This window comes from Dendropsophus ebraccatus, chromosome 13, assembly GCF_027789765.1.
Source record: "Dendropsophus ebraccatus isolate aDenEbr1 chromosome 13, aDenEbr1.pat, whole genome shotgun sequence".
Classification (NCBI taxonomy): domain Eukaryota; kingdom Metazoa; phylum Chordata; class Amphibia; order Anura; family Hylidae; genus Dendropsophus; species Dendropsophus ebraccatus.
The window spans coordinates 22637070-22655798 of NC_091466.1; the positions used below are offsets into that span (position 1 = coordinate 22637070).

An 18729-nucleotide genomic window follows, 5' to 3' on the forward strand; every position below is an offset into this window, starting at 1 on the left:
TAAGGTTCCTAAGTAACACATGTCAAGGAGTCATTAGACTAATGATATACAGTAGCTGCCCCCTAGGCACTTGAATTTTCAATGGTTTAGCCACTAAGGAGAGATTTATCATGCTGTGTGGGTGGCACAGATCATAAAAAGTCACATTATTGCTCAAAAATTTGCTACTTTTTGCCACCTTTACCACTATGCCAGGGAAGTTGTAAAGAAGTAGAACAGTGGTTACAGATGCACACATGCTCCCCTAACTGTGGGATCAAAGATACAAACATGAAAACCACTGATGTCCTCTTCAGGGGTGATAGGTGATACTTCCTGTGTAGCCACACAGGTTGGATACCACAAGGGCCCTGACTAGGGATGGTCCGAACCTACCGAGGTTCGGGTTTGTACGAGCCTGAGCTCTCGGCAATGATTCCCGCTGTCTCCCTGCTCCGTGGAGAGGGTGGATACAGCCGGAGGACCACCTGGAAAACTGGGATACAGCTTATTGCTATGGCTGTATCCCAGGTTTCCAGGCGGTCCTCCGGCTGTATCCACCCGCTGCACGGAGCAGGAAGACAGCGGGAATCATTGCCGAGAGTTCAGGTTCGTACGAACCTGAACCTCGGCAAGTTCGGACCATCCCTAGTCCTGACTAATACTGCCAGCTCTCCAGAGGAATGTGGGGCAGAAAAACAGATGGTCTAATAAAAAGTTGTAAGTTTCAGAATGTGAATACATCATAGAAATCATTAGGCCTTCAAAGCTCTCAAGTTATTTCTTTTTTTGTTAACCGAACAAGTAGTCCCTGTATAAGCAATGGCTAGACAAGCTGACCAGACAAGTCAGCTGACCAGAGTGGGAGTCAGGAGTAAAGATAAGTGAATCATTTAAAAATTTGTTTGGCAAGGTTAATGAATTTTTACCCCCAAATTCTCAAATCGAATGTAACAAATCTATTTGTACGCACTCTGACAGGTCTTAGCCATACGCTCAGGCAAGCAGTGACTGGGAACACCCCAGCCAGTGATTGTCTGAGTGCTCAGCTGAAGACACGGAAGAGGACACTGGGGGAGCGCAAACAGGTGAGTAAAACTCTTTCTTTTTTTTTCAAAATCCCCATCCAAACATTTCAAACATCATCCAATTCCTTTCTAATAAACTATTTAACAAAATTCAATTTCCCATTCAAGCTACCTTTTCAGCAACATAATTGTCACGTTAATTTTAATTTATTTTTAAGATATATTGTCCTCTGCAAAGATGTCAAAGCATCAAAGTCTAGGTTTGGCCAATGGCAGCGGGAGAGGTAGTAATCAAGGGGTGGAACATGGGGTCATGGTAGAGGCGATCCAAACAGGCTTGGACAAAGGTTGCAGCTCCCAGTGGTCAGGTGAATACTAGCCAGGCTGGTATTGTGGAAAGGATCCATCAAAGTTCCAGCTTCACTGCAGTAAGTAGTAGGGATGAGCGAATACTGTTCGATTGAATAGATATTCGATCAAATAGTAAGGCATTCGATCGTATCGAATATTATCGAATAGTTCGCCGAATATTCAATAAATATTCGATGAGCGTTCAAATCCCCCTTCTTCCCTCTTTTTTTTTTAGCCAATCAACATGCATTGAGGCTGCCACAGCGCCTTGGTGTACGTAGCATTGCAGGAAACGAGAATAACAATGATTGGATGGCATAGCCACATGACCCAATAACATATATATGTGTGTTTATCCAGTGCTACGTGCTTCTACGTCATACATAAATATAAAGGGTAGTGCAAGCACTCTGCTTACCAAGTGCTTTGTGCTGCTGAAACCTGCTAGAGTGCTAGATCTAAAAAGAAATTGTAGTATGTGTGTTCCTCCAGTGCTACGTGCTGCTGTGTCATACATAAATACACAGGGTGGTACAAGCAGGCTGCTGTGCTACTATAAGGCACTCTGTTTACCAAGTGCTATATAAGACAGTCATCCAGCTTTACCTATAAAATATTCATACACCCTTTAATAACCAAGTTATTCACCTGTATAACATCGACTTGTGACTTTATTACCTGCGATTTTGGGGAGTTAGATGCTTCCCCTGCTGTCCCATTTGCATTCCAGTGGTGTTGGCATCATTTCCTGAGGTGTTATTGTGGACTTGGTGACCTCCAAGTGGTCAAATAGATGCTTTGCAATAAACAAATACTTGTTCCCATAGACTTTAATGGGATTGAATATTCGAACAAATATCGAATATTCGAATATTTCAATATTCGCTTATCACTAGTAAGTAGTCAGTCTCAGAGCACGCAACCATCAGAAGGTTCCACACGAAGCAACACCAAGGGCAGGATGTTGTTAGGATCCGGTCCTGGTTTTATGTTTGCTGTGATTGTGGGCATTTCTGCCTCTTTGCAAGATGGCCACTGCAGCTTCAGTGGCCATCTTACCTGCTCTCTGAGGCTATATAAATGTGTGCCCCTCCCTGCCTGAGTATCAGTTAGAAACTAGTTTCTGTCTGCCTCAAGCTTAAAGACTCTCCTGTTTGTATATTCTTGCGGTCCTCTTATTCCAGAGTACTGCTACTAGACCTCCTGATTAAACCTACTGCTGCACATGGGATCACTCTGCTGTTTAAACTCCTCAGCAAGATTCACCTAGTGCTACACATCCTGCCTGCTGTCTGTCAGCGGCACTGCCTTGGCCCCATCTCCTGTCTTGGAGTGTGTTGCAGTTTGGGTGCAAACCCGGATACAACTTCGATTTCAAGATATTCAAGTCAGTGGCTAGGTAGGCGCAGATTGTCGAAAACTCTGCTGCTCCAGCTAGGTTTCCTAAGGGGTCGCACCAACAGATAGCTTTTCTCACAAAGTGTGCCTACATTTCTGGTCTAGTGTCACTCTGTGCCCACAAGACAATATTAGGCGAACGTTCATCATTCAGGTAGGCTTAGGTACTCTTCTTTGAAAAGTCCCCACAACTACCTTAGGATCCGCAATAGGGCCCCTAACCTTTCACCAGCAGTCTGCTGTCACCACCCCAGAGTAACCGAAGTCAAGTTCAAAATCTGCAATAAATCCACCTAGTGTGTATTGCCTCTAATGTTCCAGACATTTTGATCTGACCCAGATCGAGAAATAGATCCAGAAATTCCCCTTCCCAAAGTATATGGAGGTATATGGACTTTTCTTGTCCCCATGAAGTTCACATGACAGCTAAATAATTTGGACATTTTCACAAATGGCAATACTGATTATTATTATTATTATTTATTTATAAAGCGCCCTTAGTTCCAGAGCGCTATACAATAGATAGGCAACAGGCAGGAACAATACAAGATCAGAAAACATTACATGAAGGCAAAAGACAGACTGGTACATGGGGGAAGAGGACCCTGCCCACGAGGGCTCACAATATATGGGGTATAGGGAGAGAAACAGGAGGTAAAGTGCAGCCATTCAAGTGTGATGCAGAGTTATTGTAGGTTGTAGCCTAGTTTGAAGAGATGGGTTTTCAGGTTACTTTTGAAGGACTTGATGGTGGATGAGAGACGGATGTGTCGGGGTAGCGAGTTCCAGAGTATGGGGGAGGCTCGGGCAAAGTCTTGGAGGCGGTTGTGCGAGGTACGAACAAGGGGGGAGCGGAGACGGAGGTCACTAGAGGATCGAAGGTTGCGTGAGGGACGGTAGCGGGATATCAGGTCAGAGATGTACGGAGGGGACAGGTTGTGGATTGCCTTGTATGTCATGGTCAACAATTTAAAGTCAATACGTTGGGCAATGGGGAGCCAGTGGAGGGATTGGCAGAGGGAAGAGGCTGAGGCAAAGCGAGGGGAAAGGTGGATTAGTCGGGCAGCAGAGTTAAGGATAGACTGGAGGGGATCAAGGGAGTTAGCTGGAAGGCCAGAGAGGAGGATGTTACAGTAGTCCAAGCGGGAGATAATGAGAGCATGGAGCAGCAGTTTGGTGGAGTCAGGGGTGAGGAAAGAGCGGATTCTGGAAATGTTTTTGAGGTGAAGGCGGCAGGAGGTGGTCAGGGCCTGAATATGTCGTTTAAAGGACAGGGCAGAGTCAAAGGTGACGCCAAGGCAGCGGACTTGGGGGACAGGGGACAGAGTACAGCCATTGATAGTGATTGACAGATTAGAAGGCGGGGTGGAGCGAGATGGGGGAAAGATGATAAGTTCTGTTTTGTCCATGTTGAGTTTTAGAAAGCGGGAGGAGAAGAAGGAGGATATGGCCGATAGACACTCTGGAATCCTGGATAGCAAAGAGGTGACATCCGGACCAGAGAGGTAGATCTGAGTGTCATCGGCATAAAGATGGTACCTGAAGCCATGGGATTCTATGATATGTCCCAGGCCAGAGGTGTAGATGGAGAAGAGAAGAGGCCCGAGTACAGAGCCTTGGGGAACACCAACAGTAAGGGGACGAGGAGAGGAGGTGGTGTGGGAGTGGGAGACACTAAAAGTGCGGTTGGAGAGGTAAGAGGAGATCCAGGAGAGAGCTAGGCTAGTGACACCAAGGGATGAGAGGATTTGTAAGAGGAGAAAATGGTCAACTGTGTCGAAGGCAGAAGATAGGTCAAGGAGAAGGAGCACAGAGTAGTGGCGCGAGGTTTTGGCAGTCAGCAGGTCATTAGCCACTTTGGTGAGGGCAGTTTCTGTGGAGTGGTGGGAGCGGAAACCGGATTGCAGGGAGTCAAAAAACGAGTTGGATGAAAAATGTGAGGAAATTTCATGGTAGACATGTTGTTCCAGGAGTTTTGAGGCAAAGGGGAGAAGCGAGATGGGGCGGTAGCTGGATAAGGAGGTAGGGTCAAGGGATGGCTTTTTGAGGATGGGTGTGATGGTTGCATGTTTATATGGAGATGGGAAGATGCCAGAAGTTAGTGATAGATTGAAGAGATGGGTAAGTGCTGGGACAAGTGCTGAGGAGAGGTTGGGGATAAGGTGGGATGGAATAGGGTCAAGTGCGCAGGTGGTGAGGTGCGATGTGTAGAGTAGTTTGGATAGATGTTCTTCTGTGATGGTGGAGAGGTGAGTTAGTGGGGACGGGCAGTAGACAGGCATGAGGGGGGGCTGAGGGGACTGTGAGTTGAAGCTTCCTCTGATGTCATCGATTTTCTGCTTGAAGAATGTGGCGAAGTCCTCAGCAGAGATGAGAGATGTGGGGGGTGGCAGTGGGGGGCGGAGAAGAGAGTTGAAGGTGTTAAACAGTTGCCTAGGGTTATGAGATAAGGAAGACATGAGGGAAGAAAAGTAGTCCTGTTTAGCAGAGATGAGGGCAGATTTGAACTCAAGGAGTGCTCTCCTGTATGTTTGGAAGTGTTTATAGTTTAGTACAGTATGCTAGAATTAAAACATCTCACCTTTATGGTAAAGATACAACAAGGAACTTAGAACCTGTAAAGAAATATGATAGAGTTGTTAGTCAGTATGTCCCATACTGGGATAGAATTAAAGGGGAAAAATCAGGAGGTTAGACAAATCTAACCTGCTGATAGCTACTAATTGCACAGGAGACACACATGATGAAGGTATGTATCCTACCTTCATCCTCTACGCTGTTCCCATGCAGTTAGTAACTTACTCCTTGGTCTGGTAAGAACGTTAAGAGCAATGGGGCACTGTTAGGAGCACTGCCCTGCCCCCATAGTGCCGATCTGAATATCAATTAAGCTGGGTAGTTGGGGGTGGGCCGCTTAACGTTATGGTGGCGGGGCAGTGCTCCTAATGGTGCTCCAGGGCTTCTAACAGTCTTACTGTCCTGCCACCCTCTCCCCTCTCCTGCTACCCTCTCCTCTGTTCTGCCACCCTCTCCTGTCACCCTATCCCCTCTCCTGTCACCCTATCCCCTCTTCTGCCAAAAATTATTTTTCCCTGTGTGTATCCCCCCCAGTGTGCCCCCCAAGTAAAAAAAAAAGTCAAAAACTCCACACACAAAACGTAAAAACAGTTCATAAAACACACACACTAACACTTGTGTAAATCATAACACTTACACACACCCTAAATTAATGGCCCAAAGGGTCTTTCTCGGCTGAGGAGGCATATGCCTGGATTATCTTTGATACTGAGACAACCGGTGAGGGAGAAGAGAAAGATCCCTTGTTCCTTTTTTTTTTCTCATCGTCATCATCATTCAGTGATGATGAGCCCCCAAGTCGCCACCCCAGGACTAGGCCTCACCAAGCCACCTCAAGTGACCCGGTTCAGGGAAGAAAAAGAGCGCTGCACCTCACACCTATGGCTGATACTAGTGCCTCTCGGCTAAATAAAAAACACATCAGAATTTTGTGTATGAATTGATCAAGCCATACTGCCCCATGTACTGCGAGCAGGTATCTGATACACATGGGTCCCTACACTAAGTCCAAACCGTGCTGGTCGGTGACCACCATCCCTGCAGGCGTGCACAGTCAGGGAACGCGGGCCATGGGACGGCCCTGCGACCCCCATGTCACAGGACCAGACCCAAAAACACCACACCAGAACCCGGCCGGCGCCACCGGTGGAGAAGGTCGCCCCCAAACAGCACAAGTCTGGATGAGGTATTGCGCTCACCATAGCTGCTGCAAACAGAATGGGAAAAGACAGGAGGGTTTAAAACCATGTGCATCCAGGTGTCTCCTGCTAATTGCGGTCATGTGGGTTGCCAGGAGGAGTGCAAAACACGGAGAAAAGAGAGAAACAAAATACGGTTCAGGGAAGAAAAAGAGCGCTGCACCTTACACCTATGGCTGATACTAGTGCCTCTCGGCTAAATAAAAAACACATCAGAATTTTGTGTATGAATTGATCAAGCTATACTGCCCCATGTACCGCGAGCAGGTATCTGATACACATGGGTCCCTACACTAAGTCCAAACCGTGCCGGTCGGCGGCCACCATCCCCGCAGGCGTGCACAGTCAGGGAACGGGGGCCATGGGACGGCCCTGAGACCCCCATGTCACAGGACCAGACCCGAAAACACCACACCAGAACCCGTCCGGCACCACCGGCGGAGAAGGTCGCCCCCAAACAGCACAAGTCTGGATGAGGTATTGCGCTCACCATAGCTGCTGCAAACAGAATGGGAAAAGACAGGAGGGTTTAAAACCATATGCACCCAGGTGTCTCCTGCTAATTGCGGTCATGTGGGTTGCAAGGAGGAGTGCAAAACACGGAGAAAAGAGAGAAACAAAATACAGTTCAGGGAAGAAAAAGAGCGCTGCACCTCACACCTATGGCTGATACTAGTGCCTCTCGGCTAAATAAAAAACACATGGCCCCCGTTCCCTGACTGTGCACGCCTGCGGGGTTGGCAGTCGCTGACCGGCACGGTATGGACTTAGTGTAGGGTCCCATGTGTATCAGATACCTGCACGATGGTACATGGGGCAGTATGGCTTGATCAATTCATACACTAAATTCTGATGTGTTTTTTATTTAGCCTAGGGGCACTAGTATCAGCCATAGGTGTGAGGTGCAGCGCTTTTTTTCTTCCCTGAACCATATTTTGTTTCTCTCCTTTTTCCGTGTTTTGTACTCCTCCTGGCAACCCACATGACCGCAATTATCAGGAGACACCTGTGCACATAGTTTTAATCCCTCCTGTCTTTTCCCATTCTGTCTGCAACAGCTATGTTGAGTGCAATACCTTATCCAGACTTGTGCTGTTTGGGGGCGGCCTTCTCCGCCGGCGGTGCCGACCGGGTTCTGGTGTGGTGTTTTTGGGTCTGGTCCTGTGACATGGGGGTCGCAGGGCCGTCCCATGGCCTCCCTTCCCTGACTGTGCACGCCTGCGGGGTTGGCAGTCGCTGACCGGCACGGTATGGACTTAGTGTAGGGACCCATGTGTATCAGATACCTGCACGATGGTACATTGGGCAGTATGGCTTGATCAATTCATACACTAAATTCCTGAGTTCGTTGGGGTCACTTGTGGGGAGTTTACAATGTTTCGGCAGCAGGGGGGCTCTGCGAACCCGACATGGCCTTCATCTTCCATTCTGGTCAAATCCAGCTTACAAAATCCAAATTGTGCATCTTCCCTTTGAAGGCTTTCCATGCACCGGCTTTGAACTTTGTGTCCACATTTGGGGTACTCCTGTAATCGGGGGAAACTGATCTACATGATTAGTGGTTTATTTTTTCTTTTAACCCATTGTGAATATGAGAAATTGAAAGTTACACCAACGTTTTAAATTAAGTTTTTCATTTTCACGGCACATTGTTCCACATTTGTGTCTGTAACCAGTTGAATCCATATGCTCACTATACCCCTTGTTACATTCCTTGAGGGGTGTAGTTTCCATAATGGGGTCTCTTGTGGGGGGTTTCCACTGTTTTGGAAGCACAGGGGATTTCTAAATCCAACATGGTCTCCATCCTTCTTTCTGGCCAAATCCAGCTTTCAAAACCCAAATGGCGTTCCTTCCTTTTGGAGGAGTGTCCTGCACCCGCTTGGTGAATGATGTCCCCATCTGGTGTATTTTTTTCCTCTGGGGAAATTGCTCTACAAGTGTTATGTTTTTTTGTTTGTTTTTTTCCTTTTAACCCCTTGTGAACTTAAAAAAATTAAGGCTAGACCATGTTTAAGTGTAAAAAAAATTAATTTTTCATTTTCATGGCACATTGGGCCTGTCACCAGTGGGGTCCACTATACCCCTTGTTACATTCCTTAAGGGGTGTAGTTTCCATAATAGGGTCACTTGTGGGGGTTTACAATTTTTTTTGTGGGCACATGGGCTCTGCGAACCCAACATGGTCTTCATCCTCCATTCTGGCCAAATCCAGCTTCCAAAAGCCAAATGGGGCTCCTTCCTTTTGGGGACGTGTCCTGCACCCGCATGGTATATTATGTCCCCATGTGGGGTATTATTGTTTTGGGGGAAATTGCTCTACAAGTTTTATGTTGTTATTTTTTTTTTTTCTTTTAACCTCTTGTGAACATGAAAAATTTAAGGCTAGACCAAGTTTTAGTGTAAAAAAAATAACATTTTACATTTTCATGGCGCATTGTGTCTGTAACCAGTAGGGTCCATATGCTCACTATACCTCTTGTTACATTCCTAGAGGAGTGTAGTTTCCTAAATTGTGTCCTTTTAAGGCTGGGTTCACACACAGCATATTTCAGGCAGTATTTGGTCCTCATGTCAGGTCCTCATAGCAACCAAAACCAGGAGTGGATCAAAAACACAGAAAGGATCTGTTCACACAATGTTGAAATTGAGTGGATGGCCGCCATATAACGGTAAATAACTTCCATTATTTCAATACAACAGCCGTTGTTTTAAGATAACAGCAAATATTTGCCATTAAATGGCGGCCATCCACTCAATTACAACATTATGTGAACATAGTCTTTCTGTGTTTTCAATCCATTCCTGGTTTTGGTTGCTATGAGGACCTGACATGAGGACCAAATACTGCTTGAAATGTACTGTGTGTGAATCCAGCCTAGGGTGTTTGTTAAATTTTGTCACCCCAGAGCCTCTGCAAACCTGAAGGGGTACTTTGAAAATTGGCCAATTGTAATGGAGGCTTCAAAATTCACTAGGCGCTCCTTTATATCTGAGGCTTGTGATTGAGTCAAACAGCGCAATAAGGCCGCATATCATATATTTCTATAAACTGCAGAAATGGAGCAATAAAAATAGGGGTGCATTTCTCTGGGAATAGGTTTTATAATATGAGATATATTGGATCACAATATTAATTTTGCAAAGAAAATTGACATTTTCTACTTTCTCACAAACTTAGCTTTTATTTCTGTTACTCACCTAAAAGGTTAAAAAAAAACTTTCTGGAATTGATGTTAAACAGTTTGGGGTGTGCAGTTTATGAAATGGGGTTCTTTTTGGGGCTTCATAACATACAGTCCCCTCAAATACACTTCAAACGGGAACTGGTCAAACGGGAACTGGTCCCTGGTCCAAAATCTGATTTTGCAATTCTTGGGAAAATTTGGAAAATGCTGCAAAACTTTCAATCTTTCTATTATCTTAAAAAATTGAAGGCAAGTTTAATAAATGCTGCCAACATAAAATAGACATATTGCTAATGCTATTTAATATCTAAACCATGTGGCATAACCATTTTCCCTACAAGCAGAACATTTTCAAAATGCAATTTTTCACGTTATTTTGAGGTTTTTCATAAAGATAGGCTATAAGTATTGACTCAATTTTGGCAGAAATATAAAGTTTAACATGTCACGAGAAAACACTCTCAGAATCAGCAGGATAGGTAAAAGCACCCCGAAGTTATTAATGGATAAAATGACGCATGTCATATTCCTGAAATTTGATCCAGTCCTTAAGGCCATTTTGGGCTCCTTCTTTAAAGGATTGATACAGCATATATTTTAAAAATAATCCCACACACCAGGGACCATTGCAATACATGTGGTCCCTGAAGCTTGCAAACAATCAAATAAATCTAGTGTGAATACTCCACCGTAAAGCCATTCACATAAAAGCGAAGTAAAATATATCTACACATAGATTAATATTTAAGTGCATAATTATGAAGTACCTGGCAGTGTATATATAACAGCTTAAACAGCTTCAAAGACTACAAAATGTAAAAGCAAGTTCAAATACAAAGTGCTTCCTGTATGCCAGTAGAATACTTTATGCCAGCAAAGTAGAAATCAATATGGACAGAATCTACATTGCTGAATTTAACGCCATGTGATTGGTGAGAGGTGGAAGTAACGTCTAATGTGCACAGTAACCCTACTATTGTTGTGATTATATACATACACTACCAGTGACTGCAATCATTATTAACCCCTTCATGACCAAGGTCATTGGTGCCCAGATGTGCAAGTCAATTTAATGCAATGTTCCTCCCCGCCTTCTAAGAGCCATAACGCTTTTATTTTTCCACCTACAGGAATGGTTGGGGTGTCATTTTTTGTGCCATCATCTCTAGTTTTTAATAATATTATATTAGTGTAAAATAAAAATTTTGATCGCTTTTATAAATTTTTTTCTGATATATAATTTAAAAAAATCAGCAATCCTGTTTTTTTTTTTTTTTTTTTTTACGCCATTCACCGTGCGGAAATAATAATGTTATATTTTAACGGATTGGATAATTCCGCATGCTACGATATATAATATAGTTTTGTTTTGTTTTTTGCTTTTTTTACACATTTTTACTTTTATAACGTTTTTTTTTTTTTTTAACTCTTAAAAACCTTTTTTATTACACTGTTTTTATCGCTTTTATTCACTGTAAAACATGCAATCATTAGATTGCATACACTGATCTCCATACTGATCTCTCCTAATGATTTTTGTTCAAGTAAAATTGCTGGTGGTTTAATGAAAGAGGATAGCTATAATGCAATATAGCCGCCAGCTTTTTTTTACTATATACTGTATTAACTTAAAACAGCAAATTTTTATTTCAGCTTTGCTTTTGTAAATTTAAAATAGCAAAAGTTGAACGAAAATATGCTGTATTAAGTAAATATACTGTATAATAAGATAGCTGGCAGCTACATTGCATTAGACTCTATCGCCTTACATTAAAGCTAACTATTGTAACCCCTTAAGGTCTGAGACAATTTTCATTTTTTAAATTGTTTTTTTCCTGCTCATGTTTAAAAGGCCATAGCACTTATGTTTATTCATTTATGCACCTACAGACCCACATGAGCCCTTATTTTTTGTGACAATAATTGTACTTTGCAATAAAAGACTTACTTTTTACATAAATTTTGCTTCCAAACCAGAAAAAAATTATATACATGTTGAAATTGAAAAAAAAACCACATTTATTTTAGTTTTTTTTTTGTGTGTGTTTACTTTGTTTTGATGTGACCAAAAATGCGTTATTTTGCATTTTGGATTTTTTTGCACTTACGCCGTTTACCATGCGAGATCAAGTATGGATCAATTTTTTAGTTCAGGAGATTACGCATGCGGCGATAGTAAATATGTTTCTTTTTTCATTTATTTATTTTTATTAAATGGGAAAAGGGGGGTGATTCAAACTTTTATTAGGGGGAGGGGATTTTTTTATTAATAAAATTTTTTAATTTTTTTTAACATACACAGTAATAAGAAGTCTATAGATTGCTAAGCCAGAATCAGCCTCATTCTGAAGCGGAGAAGACCTCCCCCCTCTTCTACTACGGTGGGGCACTGCAGGGCATTTAAATGCAGCTGTCATGTCTGACAGCTGCATTTAAATGTCATTATTAGTGGACGCAGCAATCAGCCACATCAGCTAATAGCCACGGTCCCAGGCTGCAAAGAGCAGAATGGATAGTGGCTGTTCAAAGCGTGGTCCCATCGTGGCCCTTCTCTGAACTCCTCTAATGGCGCCATGACATATGAGGTATGTCATGGGTCGTTAAGGGGTTAATATATATTTACATAATAAAACATATTTTTCTCATTTTAACTATTTTTAATTTTGCTAAACTGAAATGAAAATATGCTGTTTTAAGTTAAAATACGGATCGTTTAGCTTCGGTTCACAACTTTGTGAACTTTTTGCCCAAAATGCCAAAAACTGGCAAACTGGATTTTTAAAAAATTCACTCATCTCTAATTTTTTATATTTTAAAACAAAATAAGTAGCCATGATATAGTATACAAGAGCAACTTCCCCACACCTGTATAAGCACATTTCTAGTTCTGGACTCTGGACAAGAGAATTGAATACAAATTGGGGCTATGTTCACACTACGTAAGTTTCCGGCCGTATTCACGCATTCCGTAAATAAGCGGTCGGAGATTTACGTAGTTTGCGTACAATGGAAAGTATACGATCTACGGCTGCACAGTTCACACTACGTAAGAACTTACTCCCTGATTGTACGCGGCGCCGTAAAAAATGAACCAGACCATTGTTTCAGGACGGAAATACTGTAACTTACACCCGTAGCGTAACATGCGGTCCCGTACGGAGTGGTGATTTCTTCATTTTTGCACTTTCATTTGCCGATCCAAAAGGTTCTGTGGGGTGTCCGGGGCTAGCCGAAGATATCCAAGTAAAAGACCGCTGTCAGATCGCTACGTACGGCGCTCGGGAAGCGTAAGTAGACTACGGGCTTAAGTTTGCGGACCGTACGTAGCCGGCCGCAACTTACGCAAATCCCCGGACGGAGTTTCACACGTATATGTCCGGCCGCGTAAAATATGCGGCCGGACATATACGTAGTGTGAACATAGTCTAAAAGCGGTCGGTGTTCAGAACATATGCCAAACTAGGACACATAGATGTCAATCAATCATTTCAATAGAAACATATCTATATATCTCCCAGATGTAAAACCAGAACTAATGAGGCACACCCCTGAATTCAAACGAATGGTAAACCAGGTTAGTGCAACTGTATATTTTTTAACACAGGCTATGGTAAACAAGCGGTTACAAGGAACTGTCAACCAAAGAATGATCAAATATCCACATCATTGTCTTACAACCTGGTAATGATGAATCCAAGTGCTTTTATACATAGACAAAGATATCACATATTCAATATAGAAAATATAAAAAAAAAATCATGGGTTCATCAATGAAGGAGTATAATATTCTAATCCATTACCAGGGCACAAGAATGACATCCATCATAGGTTCACACTGCTGCAAACCATACTTAGCGTATATGTATATATAGGTCAAGTCTAGAACCAACATGCATCGTGTGCAAATAAGTGTCTACATAACCATTAGCACCCTGATAGTAAAACGCTAAAAGCTTCTGTTTACAGACAAAAATAAGCCTGTACCTTCTTTACAAACCCATAAAACCTAAACATTTATTACTGGTGGCAATCCTAAAGGTGAGGAAACAGATCAATTTTTAATACTAACAGCATCCTACCCATAAAGAATAAATAGAATACTATAAAGTGCCAGTGGTGTCTCTATACAAAGATCAAAATTACTGAATCATATAAATTGAAGCACTATATATTGTTTGCTTTAAAGCGACTCTGTACCCACAATCTGACCCCCCCCCCCCCCCCCCCCAAAACCGCTTGTACCTTCGGATACCTGCTTTTAATCCAAGATCTGTCCTGGCGTCCATTCGGCCCATTTAACACCGCCATACAAGACCTGACCAATACCACTATACTGTGACTGGATAACACCACCATATCAGAGCTGACCAATACCACCATACTGTGACTGGATAACACCACCATACCAGAGCTGACCAATACCGCCATACTGTGACTGGATAACACCGCCATACCAGACCTCACTAATACCACCATACTGGGACTGGTAAACACCACCATACCAGAGCTGACCAATATCACCATACTGTGATACCAGACCTCACTAATACCATAATACTGTGACTGGGCAATACCACCATACCAGACCTGACCAATACCACCATACTCCCCCCCCCCAAGACACCAGATGAAAAAAACAACAGATTTAATGGCAAGTCTGAATGGGAGGTGGGAGACTAAAAAAATAAAAACAAAAAAAGGTTGTTTTTTTTTCTCCCCTGCTCCCTGGTGCTGCCCCACTGCAAGGTGCTGCCCTAGGCAAGGGCCCACTGGTGTCTAGCAATAAATACGGCCCTGGGTGCCAGCAGTTGCATCACCCCCAGGGTCTAGGCCAGTGGCGTAGCCACCGTGGTCGCGGGGGTCGCCGCCGCGACCGGGCCCGCCACAAGGGGGGCCCGCGGGGCCCCCCGATCAATCACTCTTGTGACCGCAAGCATTGTTTTGCTTGCGGTCACAAGAGTCGGGCTCCGTCTTCCCCCGGCTGCTGCGCGGCTGCCGGGGGTGTCGCGTCTTACCCCCGGCAGCGCGCGCATCCCAGAACTCCCTGCGCGCCTTGGGCCCTGACTTCCGGTTCCGGCGCGCAGGGAGTTCTGGGATGCGCGCGCTGCCGGGGATAAGACGCGACACCCCCGGCAGCCGCGCAGCAGTCGGGGACAGACCAGAAGGAGTGAGAATCAACGTGGGAGCGCGATGTCAGGTGAGTTAAGTTTTGTTTTTTTTATCAGCCTGTACGGGTGGGGGGAAAGGAGGGGGGCATCTATGAGGGTGGGGGGAAAGGAGGGGGCCATCTATGAGGGTGGGGGGAAAGGAGGGGGCCATCTATGAGGGTGGGGGGAAAGGAGGGGGCCATCTATGAGGGTGGGGGGAAAGAGGGGGCCATCTATGAGGGTGGGGGGAAAGAGGGGGCCATCTATGAGGGTGGGGGGAAAGAGGGGGCCATCTATGAGGGTGGGGGGGAAGGAGGGGGGCATCTATGAGGGTGGGGGAGAAGGAGGGGGGCATCTATGAGGGTGGGGGGAAGAGGGGGCCATTTATGAGGGTGGGGGGAAAGAGGGGGGCCATCTATGAGGGTGGGGGGAAGGAGGGGGCCATCTATGAGGGTGGGGGGAAGGAGGGGGCCATCTATGAGGGTGGGGGGAAGGAGGGGCCATCTATGAGGGTGGGGGGAAAGAGGGGCCATCTATGAGGGTGGGGGGAAAGAGGGGCCATCTATGAGGGTGGGGGGAAAGAGGGGGGCATCTATGAGGGTGGGGGGGGAAGGGGACCATCTATAAGGGAGGGAGGAAGGGGACCATCTATAAAGGGGGGGAAAGGGGACCATCTATAAGGGAGGGAGGAAGGGGACCATCTATAAAGGGGGGGAAAGGGGACCATCTATAAGGGAGGGGGGGAAGGGGACCATCTATAAGGGAGGGGGGGAAGGGGACCATCTATAAGGGAGGGGGGGAAGGGGACCATCTATAAGGGAGGGGGGGGAAGGGGACCATCTATAAGGGAGGGGGGGGAAGGGGACCATCTATAAGGGAGGGGGGGGGGAAGGGGACCATCTATAAGGGAGGGGGGGGGGAAGGGGACCATCTATAAGGGAGGGGGGGGGAAGGGGACCATCTATAAGGGAGGGTGGGGGGAGAGGGGGCCATCTATAAGGGAGGGTGGGGGGAGAGGGGACCATCCATAAGGGAGGGTGAGGAGAGAGGGGGCCATCTATAAGGGAGGGGGTATAGGGGGCCATCTATAAGGGAGGGGGTATAGGGGGCCATCTATAAGGGAGGGGGTAGAGGGGGCCATCTATAAGGGAGGGGGGCAACATAGGGGGAGAGGGAATACACAGAGGGGGGCATATATTATTAGGAGGTCACATAGAGTCAGGGCTACCCACTAAATGAGGGTGTAAAGGGGACAATACAGATGTGCAGTGTGTAGAGAGATGGAGATGGTGTCAGAGTGTGGAGCCTAATATGTCTGTCTGGCAGATTCTGTGGATTCGTGGCTCGGAGAAGTTCTCATAACGGCCCAGGACGGATGGAGAAGATGATGAAAAGGAAAGAACTCCGATCAGAGAAGACGTCCCACTGTGAGTCACCTGATATATCTGCACTGTAATGTATATGGTGTATAGAACCTGTGTAGAGCTGGGGCCACCTCTATATGACTGGATGAGGTGATTTAGTATACTGGATTTGGTCAGTAACAATATGGTGGTGATGGTAGTGGTTGTGGTGTGGCGGTAATGTTTCCTTCCTATATACTGGTATTACTGGTAATATTGGTCTCAGTATACAGGATTTGGTCGGTAACAGTATGGCGGTAATAGGTAATATCTGTCTTGGTGTGTGTGTGTGTGTATATATATATATATATATATATATATATATATATATACATACAGTGGTACCTTGGTTTAAGAGTAACTTCGTTTAAGAGCGTTTTGGTTTAAGAGCTCACAGTTTTTCAAAATTGTGACTTGGTTTAAGAACATTGCTTTGGTTTAAGAACTTCCTGTATCGGGTAGGAGCGCGAGTGGAGAAGGGGCATGGCCTGCATAGCGGGGTCTACAGCACTGTACTCTAAACACCTTCCAAATCATAGCAGATCCCCTTCAGGCTGGGGCTTACATCAGGGGACAGGACTGTGGGGGGGGGGGTAATCTCTCCATAGCTGTAACCCCTCTCTCCCCGGACAGAGAGTGCTGCATGTATGTGCCCACATCTGTACTGCTCATTCCTTCATGCTCCCTGCAGTCTCTGTCAGCCCTTGTGTTTCCCATCCTCTCCATTACTGTACAGTACAGAATAATAAATATATTTGGGGTGCGGAACCAATTGTCTGCATTTACATGATTTCTTATAGGAAAATTTGCTTTGGTTTAAGAGTGGATTTGGATTACAAGCACGGTCCTGGAACGAATTATGCTCATAATCCAAGGCACCACTGTGTGTGTATATATATATATATATATATATATATATATATATATATATATATATATATATATACACAAACACACACAACAATAGCATCACTTGGTCGTGAAAGGAGGGGGGGGGGGGCCCAAGTTGGCCTCTCGCACCAGGGCCCAGGAGACATTAGCTACGCCCCTGGTCTAGGCAACATATATGGTTTGCAGAAGACCATCACATAACAGTCACCCCCGAAGTCTAGGCAACACATTTGTAGAAGACATGCTCAGTAACATAGACTCTATTATATATCTTTCCAAAAGTAAAGTGGTGCAGCTCACAGAGAGAACAGGGAACCAAAGTTAAACTGACATGTCCAACTCTCACGGGCCAAACAAGATCATGTATACGATCAAGCAAAAGAGTCAGTCCTCAAGGATACCCTGTATTTCCCTTTAGGTTCTCATTAAAAATTAAATAACCAAAGATTACAGCAATCTCCATAAAACAACAATAAAAGAACAATAAAAACAACAAAATCAATCACATATAAAGATAAAGAGCAGTTTACAAATAGATCATGTAGGGCCATGCAAGAAAACATCAGTGTGAAAACTGTGCACGATCGCTATACTAATAGTCTCTGGAAAGTTTCGGTGTTTCTATTGAAATGTTACACAGTAAATCTTGTTTACAGTTTGTAACCAAAACTTTTGCTCGTTCCATCCTAGGGTTAGATAGCCCAGTTTCAGTGCCAACCGCATATCTCACCAGTCCCGGCGTTTTTCTCTGGCTCCGTTCCGTGGTGCATGCTTTCTGTTCTGATGGGGAAGAGTGTCGGGCCGGCAGCCTCTTTCTGATTGTGCTGGAGTTGCATGTCTGGTGTGAGAAGTCTGGGGTATACAATTGTGAAATTGTGCCACTGAGGAAGAGGTTCACAAGTTTATAGCTCGAAATGCATATGGCTTCAGAGACATCTATAATCACCTTTTTAATTATTTTTTATGGACATTTCCATAAGGTCCTCTTTTAGCAAGGACCTGACGGATCGAGAAGATCCGTACTCTAAGTCAATTGGCATACTGCTTATGCCAGATAAGCAACTCCAGCGCAATCAGAAAGAGGCTGCCAGTCTGACACTCTTCCCCATCAGAACAGAGAACATGCGCCACAGAACAGAGCTAGAGAAGAGCACCGGGACTGGTGAGATGTGCGTCTGGCACTTAAAGGGACAGTGTCACATTTTTGAAATTTTTTTAATGAAAGGTAATAAGAAAAAATAGGTGTGTTGCATTTTTTTTATTTATTTTTTTTACATATTGCTTGAGTGTCTTTTAATCAAATAAATGTATCCACAGGGGGCTGCCATTTTAATAGTGTCTGTGTGTGACGTCATTTCACGACACACACACAGACACTATACGGCACCTCCATAACATTAGAGTGAACCGACAGAGTCCGTCTGGTTCACTCAAACTGGAGGCTCCGTCACTGTGTACTGCGCATGTGCATAGACATGTGCAGTACACAGCTGAATTACCTGGGGCGGGGTGGCCGCGCCATTTTTTTCGAAGTCCCTGCCCAGCAAGAGGAATGAGAAAGGGGGAGG

General features: G+C 44.8%; 1 pseudogene; it reads right to left on the bottom strand.

Moving 5' to 3' along the window:
• Positions 1-18729, bottom strand: part of LOC138770493 (vomeronasal type-2 receptor 26-like) — a 193824-nt pseudogene that overhangs the window by 112650 nt on the left and 62445 nt on the right.